This window comes from Myodes glareolus, chromosome 4 (genome assembly GCF_982192425.1).
Source record: "Myodes glareolus chromosome 4, mMyoGla1.1, whole genome shotgun sequence".
Classification (NCBI taxonomy): Eukaryota; Metazoa; Chordata; class Mammalia; order Rodentia; family Cricetidae; genus Myodes; species Myodes glareolus.
In genome coordinates, this window is record NC_142029.1 from 27,259,817 (window position 1) to 27,271,461 (window position 11,645).

The window sequence follows — 11,645 nt, forward strand, 5'->3', positions numbered from 1 at the left end:
ATCTTCAGAAGTCTGTTTGCCTTGCAGAACTGAATCCCTGTGCTCACTGAGTACAAACACCCCACTGCCCTTTCTCACAGTCCTGTCTCTGTGAATTTGAATCCAGGCACCTCACAAAGAGTGACACACATACAATGAGATTTAATTTGTTTTCTTCATGCAGTGTATTCTCCTGACTTGTTACTCCTGGGGTATGTTCTTTGCCTGTGAACTTCAATGATTTATAGGGCTACATCTGGGAGTGGGTCTCTCCAAAGCTGTGTTATGTAGATATCTGTGAACCACTTTACTCTGGACGAGGAGGATTGTCTTCCTCTCAGGATGTTGTATTTCAATTCTTACTTCTGTCTTCATTTGCTTGGCCACGCTCTTCTGGCTTGTCTATTCCACATATGTAGTAGGTGTTTCCAAACTTCTTTACAGGGTAGATTCACCTGGGGTGTGTTTTAAACCACCATGTGCTGAGTCACCTATGGTCTAGTTGAATTGTACATTTAGGAAGGTGAAAGGCAGGCATCTGAGTAGGTGAATTTCCTTAGGTGATTCTGCTGTGCATGAAACATTGCGTTACAGATGTAGCTTTGTTGGGTGTGTTTTTGTGGCATCTCTCATTGTTGAGCATCTTCAGGTATGAGCCAAGCTTCCATGGCATTAAAGATTCCTCTCAGGAGGCCTCAGTCTATAACCATAGTTTTATATTTCTTTTCATTGAAACAGGCTCTTAGGTAGACTAGGCTAGCCTCAAACTTGCTATGAGACTGAGGATGACCTGGGGCTCTTGATCCTTCTGACTCAACTCCCATAGTGATAGCCTAAATGGCATTTGCCACCATGCCTAAATGTAATCAAGGGACTTGCTAAGGAAGCATTCTACCAACTGAATAACCGAGTTACACTATAGCCTGCACTTCTATTTCTTTTTATTTTTCTTCCGGTTTTTAGAGACATGGTTTTTCTGTGTTGCTATGGAGCCTGTCCTGGAACTAGCTCTTGTAGACCATACTGACCTCGAACTCACAGAGATCTGCCTGCCTCTGCCTCCCGAGTGATGGGATTAAAGGTGTGCGCCACCACCACCCGGCCACACTTCTATTCCTTAGGCATCATGTGGACTGCCCTCCTTCTCATGGCTTGACTTTGTTTCTTACCACACCCACTTCTTCTTCAATGTCCATATTTTCCTTATGAGGGTGTCTCTGTTTGCCTTACAAAAGTCTCCTCCGACTTGGCTTTCCTTAGGCCTACTCACATCCTTCTCTCAGAGACTCAAACTTTTTCTTGAGATCAGCAAAGCACAAGACACAGCACTTATGTTCGTGTTTGTGGAAAGGATGGATAAAACATATAAGACAGGTGCAAAAGTAAATTCTCTTGTACCCCAGAACTCATGTTCTGAGTGAGTTTTGATACCTGTAAGAAGGAATATGATATGCAAGAAAGCACAAAGTGATGGCGTATTTGATAATGAGATTGATCCTAAGAATAAAGCAAAACACGGGGCTGGAGACATGGCTCATTGGTTTGGAGTACTAGCTGCTCTGGTTTAGGATGCAGCTTTGATTCCCAGAACCTATGTGGTGGTTCTCAAACTCCTTGTAATGCCAGTTGCAGGGAGGATCCGACACCCTCTTCTGACCTCTGCAGTACCAGGCACACATACACACACACAGTGTACATACATAGATGCATGCAAAACACTCATGCACTTAACAGTTAAATACATCTTTGCAAAATGAAATAGAAACAAAACAGAAACACAAAGGATAGCATACATCTTCCACACTCTCCAGAACATACCGTTTGCATCCTTGGTTGAGAACCTCAGCATTCCACCCTCCTCCTCTTCTGTGATGACAGCTGTTGCTCTCCAGTGTTAGCATGCATGGTAACGGCTAAGAGGCTTCCTTCAAATAAAACCTTGGTCTCTTATGAGGGTGTCTGAACCTGTGTGTCTAAAGTAGACCTTGTAATTTACGTTTCTTTTTAAACGTATTTTATAAAATTTTATTTCAAACTATAAAGTCACCAGATGTTTAGATATCAAAATTCATTGCACTGGCACCCACAGCCCCTTCTGCTGTCTGTGCCTGGTCTCTGTCTTCAGCAGGGCTTTCCCTGTCCACTCTAACAGGCGCGTATTCTCGTTTCCCCTTCAGGTCTTCTTTGCAGGAGCCTTTTTGGATTGGGCTTCGCCTTGGAAAAACACACTTAGCAGACAAGCCCAAGTCTTTCCTGGGGCTGTCTGTCACCTTTGCTTTCTCCCCTTTAGTATTCCTTCCAGCCTTTCTTTGGGATAAGGCAGCAACCGACAGGAGACAGGCGCTAAACGTGAGGGTGGGATTCAGTGGGGTAGCTCTCAACTCTTCCAAGGTTTAGAGTTTTCTTTTTAGAATGAGGACTTTTTTCTCTTTTTTCTTTTTAATTTTTCATACACTGTATTTTTTTTAAAGTTTATTAAATTATAAAAGTTTCCATTTCCGCCCCTCCTCCCAACACCCTCCCACTTCCCCCACTCCCTCTCCTCCTCCCTCTCCATCCCTAGGAGTAGTCAGGGTTTCCTGCCCTGTGGTAAGTTCAAGTTCTTCCCTCCTCCCTCCAAGTCCAGGAAGGTGAGTATCCAAACAGACTGGATCCCAAAAATCCAGTATATGCAGAGGAAACAAGTCCCAGTGTCATTGTCAATGGCTTTTCAGAAAGACTCCGGGCCAGCCACATTCAGAGAATCTGGTTAGATCACGTGCTCATTCAGTTCCAGTCCAGCTGGCCTTGGTGAACTCTCATTAGATCAGTCCCCTTGTATCAGTGGGTGATGGCGCCCATCGCAGTCCTGATTTATTTTTTCATTTTCTTCATCCTTCTGCTCCTCATTTGGACCGTGGAGGGCTCCGTCCGGTGCTCCAATATGGGTCTCCGTCTGTATCGCCATCCAACGTCGGATGAAGGTTTCCTCTGCTCTTGCCTTCTTTGTTCACGTTCTCCTTCCTTCTGCCTCTCCTTTGGACCTAGGGAGCTAGGTCCAGTGTTTCGACGTGGGTCTCCGCCTCCATCTCCCTCCATCGCCAGATGAGGGTTCTATGGTGATATGCAAAATGTTCATCAGTATGGTTGTGGGCCAAGGCCGGTTCAGGCACCCTCTCCTCTGTCCAGAGAACAATCTGGGGATCTCTCCTTGGACCTGGGATCCCCTTTATACTCAAGTCTCTTGTAAACCCTAAAATGACTCCCTTAGTTGAGGTATATACTTCCCTGATCCCATATCTCTCCATTCTCCCTCCTCCCCATCCCAGTTCCCTGATCTTTCCCAATCCTCCCCTACTCCCTTCTCTCTAATCCTCTCCCCTTCCAACAGCCCCCCCCCATGCACCCGAGGTTACCTGGCACTCTTGTCTATTTCCAATCTCCAGGAAGATAGCTACATGATTTTTGTCAGGTTCACCTTCTTATTTAGCTTCTCTAGGATCACGAATAATAGGCTCAAAGACCTTTAATTACGGTTAGAATCCACTTATGAGTGAATACATACCATATTCCTCTTTTTGGGTCTGGCTTACCTCACTCAGTAAAGCGTTCTCTATTTCCATCCATTTGCATGCAAAAGTCAAGATGTCATTGTTTTTTACCGCTGAGTAAAACTCTAATGTCATACACTGTATTTTGATCATTTTATTCCTCCTTCCCCAACTCTTCCCGAATCTCCCCACCCACTCACCCAATTTCATGTTATTTCTCTTTCTCTCTCCAAAAAGAGTCAAAATAAACAAAAAATAAGGAAAAACCAAAATGAAACAAGAAAGCATCTACATCAAGATTCTTTCTCTCTATTATATATTTGTTATGTCTTCATCGTGGCTATTTTAAAAGCTCTCTTGGTAAGTAATAAAGCATGCATGTAAAATATTAGTATAGACATAAAATAATTGCAAACAACATTAAAATCTTGTCTTAATTGTCACATGTAGAACATTACATCTATCTGCTGTAGAAACATATAGCTACATGTTCAAGAAATATTTCAAAATTTGGTCACATAAAAGACCATAAAACAAATCTTAATGTTCTTTGGATTTTCTTTTTCTCTTTTTCTTTAATTATTTAGCAGCTCTGGGAAACTTATAGAGTCTGAATCAACAACCAGCAAGTCTGCATGGGACTGACATAGGCCCTCTACATACATATGACAGTTGTATAGCTTGGTCTACGTGCTAACAATAGGAGCAAGGGCTGGCCCTAATGCCTTGCTGCCTCTTGGGAACCTGTTCTTCATACTGGATTGCCTTGCTCAGCCTTAATTAAAAGAGGAGAGGCTTAGTCTTACCACAACTTGATCTGCCATGCTTTGTTGATACCCGTGGGAGGCCTGCCCCTTTCTAAACAGAAACAGAGGAGGAGTGGATGGGTAGGTGTAGAGGGGAAGTGGGGGAGGGAGGGAGGGAGAAGACGGGGAGTACATAGGTCATGTTTGTGACAAGTTCCAGTGTACTGCTATTGCTGCTTCCATGGGGGCGCCGTTTCAGACATTGGACTGAGGTGTAACTGGGCCTGAGTTACTGTGAGCTCCTTGATCAGTCTGCTTCTCCACACATGACACATGGGTTTTATCAATCTGGGGACATGCCTGCTTGTGTATATCTTGCATGTATGCATTGGAGGTAGAGGTACTGAGTCTCTGGCCTCGTAAGAACTTAGGTCTAGCTGGATTTCTTGGAGTCATGTTTGGCAGGTAGTCAGGAATGCAAGGTGTCAAAATGCGGATGATCATGGTTGTGGCCGAATTGTCTCAAATCCATGATGAGATGTCATTTCTGATAAAGAAGCGGGATGCAGGGATCAGAGAGATGGCTCAGCATTGCTCTATCAGAACTGGAGTTCTAATCTTAGTACCTGAATCAGGGGCCTCACAAACAGCCGGGCTCCAGGTCCAAGGGATACATCACCCCCTTCTGGCCTCTTTGGGCACCTGCACACACATGTCAATACACACACATAATTAAGTTAATTTTTAGGAATAAAAACCGACAACAGAAGAGGGATATCTAAGGTGATTAGTGCTGTTGTTACCTGGATAGAATTCATGGCAGATAGAAATCAGGTGTTCTAGTTGGTCTCCTTCCATTTCATGTGTGCCCGCTTGCCTGTCTACTACATTAGGTTGCATCCCCGAGGCCTTCTCCAGAAGCAAGCACCATGCTCTCGGACTTCCCAGCCTTCAGAACTGTGGGCAGGTTAAGTTCTCTTGTTTAGAGTTTACCTCGTCTGTGAATTGCTGCTTCAGCGGCAGAAAAGAAAGACAAACACCGAATATCAGATGGGATGTGGCTACCCACAAACTTCCAAACCCTGCTTGCCTCAGCTCTGCTTGCCAGTGCCTTCAATGGCATAGAAAGAGAGATGGATCTGAGAGTTCCTTTGGCATAGAGCATTTCATGCCTTGGGTGCCGGTGGCAGTTGGCTATGGCACCCAAGTCTCAGCACAGGCTTCCCTTCCCTCTTCATGATTCCGATTTAGTTTTAGGAACATAACGACCTCTCAGGATATGTTGGAAAGTTCCTGAATTATTTTCCTTGCAGTAACTTTCACAGGGAGGTATTGGCTCTGATTTCCGTGTGCTTCCTCTTTTGGGAACCATAGATATTTTGCCTGCTTCTAGTACTTTCTTTCTCTTGATGTCCTTCCAAAAGGAGCTCTGCGCTTTCCTAACATTGGAAGATCCTCTATCTGATGTATTTCAAAGTTCCCAGGGAAAAGTAACTTCTCGAAATCATCTTCAAAGTTAGCGTTTCCTGGATTTCTGTTCTGCTACTGTGGCCTCCGAGCAGCCTGTGAGTGTAGGAAGGATGCCAAATATTGAGAGGCCGTTTGTGTCAGAGAGCTGTTGTGCCTCTGGGCTGACTACTAATGGAGGCTCATTGTGTCCGGACACTCCATTTTCTCTTTAGTGAGCCTCACTGGGATAGACACTGGAATTCCCGTAGCTACAACAGCAGTGGTTGGAACTGCGCGCTCTGACCGTGATTCAGGCTGCCGTCACCTTAGGTCCACATCACTCCCTAGTGTCCCCCATTTTACCCCCTGGGTGAGCTGTTTCCTCCCAAGTGTGAGGCATAGGAAAGCATAGACGAGGAACAGTATGACATGGTATGTAATGGCTCCGATGCAAGACAAATGATTATTGAAGCTCGATCTACATCTGCTATTATGGTGACCAAAGAAGCTGTGAACACTACATGTTGTGTGACATGCTGGCTTCTGAGTTTAACAGCCATTGCCACCCTCACCAGGTCAGTTGTGAACACTTGGTAGGGTCTGGTGAGATCAGGTCACTTGGCATTCCTTTTTAGAAGGAAGAGCTGGGGAGGATCCCCAGACCTTCTTACCTGAGATCTGTAAGTAACACTTCATCCATGTGAATAACCTAATAGATTCACCAGCTCACCAGGTGGATATTGATGGAAGCGCTGCTTTGGTTTGGCTGATACCCTAATGAAGGATATTGGGGGGCCATGCATTGCTTACCACAGCACACGGACAGGCAGAGAGATAGAGGGAAGGAATGGAAAAAGGGACAGAGGAAGGGGACATCTCCAGAGAAACCTATGGTCCCCACACCTGTTGTGTGACAGACTTTTCCTGGGATTATGCGACACAAACAGTTCTACCTAACATGTCATTTCCTCCCTGGGAGCCCCAGCGATCTTTTCCTGACCAGAGTGACTTCCCAGAGATAAATAAGCCATCCCTTTGCTCAACACTATAATGTGGCTCCCATCGTAATATTGTACGTCATACTGCAGCCTACATCTTATAGACGGAAGGCTCTCTCTTCTGTCTCTATCTCTTTCCCCTCCCCATATTGACCTCCATTTCTTCACCATCACCAGGCTCAGCCCCTCCTTAAACCTCTGGAACTTGATTTTGCTTCTGTCTGGATCTGTCCGTTATTACCTTGTTGGAGAGGCTGCCCTGTCTTTGGATGAAACCGCGCACCTTGTCATGCAAGTCATTTCAAAGGTCTGCCCATTCGCTTTCTTATCCCTGTGGCAGTGCTGGGGATTCAGCTCAGTGACTTGTGCATGCCGGCTCATGTTCTACCACGAGTCACAACATTAGCTTTTCAAACTAGGCCTTTCCCGTGATAGTGTAAATGTCACAAGGTGATTATTTTATAATAATGATTCTTAGCCAAAAAGATTTATTTGGTTTTGTTATGGAAGGCAGTTTTTAACTTGAGGATAGCTGGGCTCTACCATGAGAATTCCCTTCTGCATGGTGTGGAATCAGGAAGGAGGGGGGCTGCAGGGTTTTCAGATGCTGTACCCTCCAACCTGAGGCAGCTCACACAGACTTAGCTGGGGCAAGGATGGACATCTAGAATTCTACTTCCTTCAGAGAAGAGAGATTTAAATGTTTACTGCAAATCTGTGATGAATAGTATGAGCCCCATTCCTGTATCCTATATCAAATACAGCATGACCTTGTGAAAGCAAAGGTTTTATTGTTCTGTTTATGTCAAAGAAATGGGCCCATGGGTTGCACATGCTGCACAGTTGCTGATAGTGAGGTTCCTGTGGAGTTCCTGCAGCCAACCAGGTCTAGGCCTTCAGTTGTGCTATGTATCACTGTGTATCAATAAGTATTGTATTATGACTTGATGTTCGTAGTTTGGTTGTATTTCTCTCACTGAAAGTTTCCTGCTACACTTTCAGGGCTGCTTGCAGCTGACTGAGATATTATAAAAATGCCTTCGTTTGCCATATGGATCAGCCTGAAATGGGGTAGCAGAATTGAAGACCTCACCCCGAGGGACTGATTTTGTAGGTTATTGATTTGGGCAGCAGTTTATTTAAACATTAAAGCCTTGAATGAAGTAACTTAGCCTGAAGAGAAATGTGTCAAGCCTAGTGCTTGTTAGGCCCCTCCTCGGCCTCTGAGGACCTTGTAAACTGTCCAGATGGATTTGCTTTTGTTCTTTGTTTTTGGGGGGTTTGTTGTTGTTGCTGTTTTAATATTTCCAGGGAAGAAACAAAGAACCAGGATGGGTGGGAAAGGTTTGGGATTTGTTCCCAGAGCCTCTTTGAAAAGGAAACCCCGGATGGCTTTTCCGGCTTTTTGCTTTGTCCTCCGTCCTCCACGGAAACATCCTCTGGTCTTTGAGCTGCTTCTAAATATTAGATGTTAACGTTCAGATTCTTAAAAACTGTGTGATGGCTCCTCCTTCCCTGTTGCCTGCATCTCCTTTTTCTTTATTACAATTGACACTGAACTTGATTTTTCTACCTAAGGAGCTAGAAGGAGAAGCATAAGCTAAGCGGGATAATTACATGGGAAGCATTGATGGTTCTCAGCCTGGGTGCTGTCAGGCAGGTAAAGATTGCTGATGCACACAGCTGGGCGGGGCCGTGTGCTCCTGCACTCACTCTGCTACAGTTTGGATCGTGCATGTTCCGCCCCCTGCAAGGCCTATGTGTTGGTCCGCATCCTGTGAAGCAAGTGGGGAGTGATAGAAAACTGTGCATATGTGTGTGAGAGAGGAGGGGTGGATATGTACGTGTTCGTGTGGCTGTGTGCATGGTGTGGAGGCCAGAGGTCAACATCAGATGTCTTTTCTTTTTTAAACTACTCTTCACCTTGAATTTTGAGACACGTTTCGCCAAACACAGACCTCACCAATTGGCCAGACCAGTTGGCTAATGAGCCCCTGGGACCTATCTGTCTCCATCCCCAGGGATGGGGATACAGACCAGTGCTATCTATCTTGCTCAGTTTTTAGATGTGTGCTGGGGATCCATATTCAAGCCCTCATGTTTGCATAGCCAACATTTGCCTCTCTGAGCTGTCTCCATCACCCCAGGCTGGGACATGATGAACCCTTCGATTATGATCAAGGTGGATGAAGTTAGGTGTTTGGGAGGATGCACTTGAAGCAGATGTTGGAACTTGGACCCTTTCTACCCCAGTTTTTGCTTTCCTGCTTTGGTAGGCATTCTTTTGCTTTTCAACCTTGATGGTACTGTGTTACCATAGGCTCCAAGCAGCAGTATAAGCAAGCATGGGCTGAGACCTTCCTCTTTATAAGTTGTTTCTCTCAGACATTGTACCAAGTGATAAAGAATGAATAGCTAAGAGTTTCATTCTGAGAACGACACTGCTAGACTTCTGCCTCGGGTGGCTTCAGCTCGGCTCTGTGGCCACTGTGCAAATGTCTTGAGAGTAGGTTTGCAGGATGTGGAGGACAGATTGAGAAGGCAAGCTGTCGGACAGAGAGATGGCTTCATCAGGAAAATGCTTGCTAGCAAGCATGAGGACCTGAGTCTGTCCATGCAGAAGACATGTTTATAAGAACTGGGCATGGTGGTGCATTCTTGTAATCCCAGTCCTGGTGAGCTGGAGGCAGGAAGAGCTCAGAGACTTGCTGGCAAGCCAGCCTAACACAACCGGTGAGAGATCTTGCCTCCAAACACAAGGCCAATGAATGTAGAGGACAAGCCATTGTTTTATCCTCTCTCTCTTTTTTTTTTGGTGGTGGTGGGGAGCCTATGTTTGTTTATGAGGGGTTTTCTAAATCTTCCAGTCAAGCATTTGGCTAATCATTGTGTTTTTTGGCTTGCTCATTTTCAAAATGATCAATACTTAATTTCTGAAGAAATGAAAAATAAGAAAGAAAATATGAAATGGATTTTAAAAACACAAGGTTTCCTGTCTTGGGGTTATTATTGCAATACTCTGATGAATATATATGAATAAGATACCTGTTAAGTGTAGTACCATGCTAACCAAACTCGGATGAACATGAATCAAGACAACTAAAGAAACACACATAGATGGATTACCAAGTGTAGACACCAGAGTTGGCCACATGAGGATTCTCTCTTCACTCTGAGACACTTCAGTGGATGGGACCAGAAGATGGCCATCGCTTGAATAAAATATAAAATTGTCCTCACTCTCGTCTCATGGCTATAGCTGGCTTAGTCCTTAGGAGCCACAACTCCGTCTGTTCCCAGTCTGAAAGTACTGACTGTCATCTTTCTCTTCTGAATATTTTCTGAGGGTAAATGCTCTAAGATGACCCCTTGAAGGTCTATGAGGCACAGGAGGGATGGGTCAATGGTAGGGTACATCTTTAGCCTATGCAAGCCCCAGGTTCAATACCAAGTTCCTATTAAAATTAGACATGTACATCTAAAATTACAAACAAAAGACGGTAGCATGATTAATAAAAACCCAGAGACAGAAGTTGGGGTTCAACCTGAAGGTCAGAAAAGCAAAACAGCCAGCCACTGGCTCTTACCTCTACCTCGGTCTGAAATGGTGATCCTGCCTCCAGGAATCTCAGAATGAGACTGAGAGCTGTCTCCTTCTGTCTTGTATTCCTCTCTAGTTCTGGGATTAAGGGCATGCACCACTACTACCTGGTTTCTATAACAAACTAACGTGGCTACTAGGATTAAAGGTGTGCGTCACCACTGTCTTGTCTGTAAGGCTGATCATTGTTGCTATTTTACTCTCTGAACTTCAGGCAAACTTTATTTATTAACTACAAATGAAATATCACTACAAAAAACCTTACAGTTTTTTATTCAGGATAAGTGTGGAAAGCAGAATTGATAAGTATTCATAATTTTCTATTCATTTGCCAACAGAAAATAATATTCTAGAAAAACTGTTTTCAACACTGTTACTAAACTTTTAAAAATGGAAATTGTCATGACATTAATGAATTAAACCATAAAGTTGCTTGCTTTTTAAAAGATTTATTCATTTGTGTGTGTGTGTGTGTGTGTGTGTGTGTGTGTGTGTGTACCCCATGTGTACACATATGCAAAGGTGCCTGCAGAGTCAGAAAGTGCCAGATTTGCTGGGTCTGAAGTTACAGGCAGTTGTGAGCTCCCTATACAGGTTCTGGTAACTGAACCTAGATTCTCTGCAAGCACAGTACACACTGTTAACTGTTGATCTAACTTTCCATTCTCCACCTCTTTATTTGGCATTTATGTGTAAGTATCTACAGTCAGAACATTTTTTATCGATATTTTGATTAAGTCTTTGAGACAGGGTCTCTGTGCAGCTCAGGCTGGGCTTAGACCCATAATCCTCCTGGGCACTAGAGATCCAGGTGTTTGAAATCTCAAACAATGATATTTAAGAGTCAAAATGAAATTTGGAGAAATATGAATATAATCTACATCCCAGTAATGATGTCAAGTGTTAGTTCTGTATGATGGTTATATAATATGTTAATATCACAGAAAGCTGAGAAAATGATATACAGACACTCTTTGTAGCATTTCTGTTTCAAAAATGATTTCAAATATTAATTTTGTTTTAACAATGAAGTTAGAGATAATCAGTCTCTCTACTTAGAAAGAAACAGTTCTAGATTAGAGAAATGACTACAACCTGGTTTCCCGTTCCTTACAGTTTAGAAGAATATTTGAAAATATATTTAACTCAATAGGTTTTGTTTTAAAAGAAAGTATTAGATTTTAGATTTTTATTCTGCCATGGTTCCATAAACCTTCCTGCAGTTTTCTGGTTTTACCCAGGGTTCTTGTGAACCCGAGAAGTAGAAATTAACCCCAAATCATCAGTTCTACCCAGTTCTGCAGTGCTGCTGTGTTACAGTGCAGGTCCTGGGATGGAGGGT

General features: G+C 43.8%; 1 non-coding gene across 1 annotated transcript; it reads left to right on the top strand.

Annotated features, from left to right (window-relative positions):
- The first annotated feature begins 1,303 nt into the window (after positions 1-1,303).
- On the top strand, positions 1,304-1,427 carry LOC125393823 (small nucleolar RNA SNORA40). The gene has a single exon (XR_007229976.3). It is a non-coding gene; the product is annotated as a small nucleolar RNA SNORA40 (small nucleolar RNA).
- Positions 1,428-11,645: the final 10,218 nt, after the last annotated feature.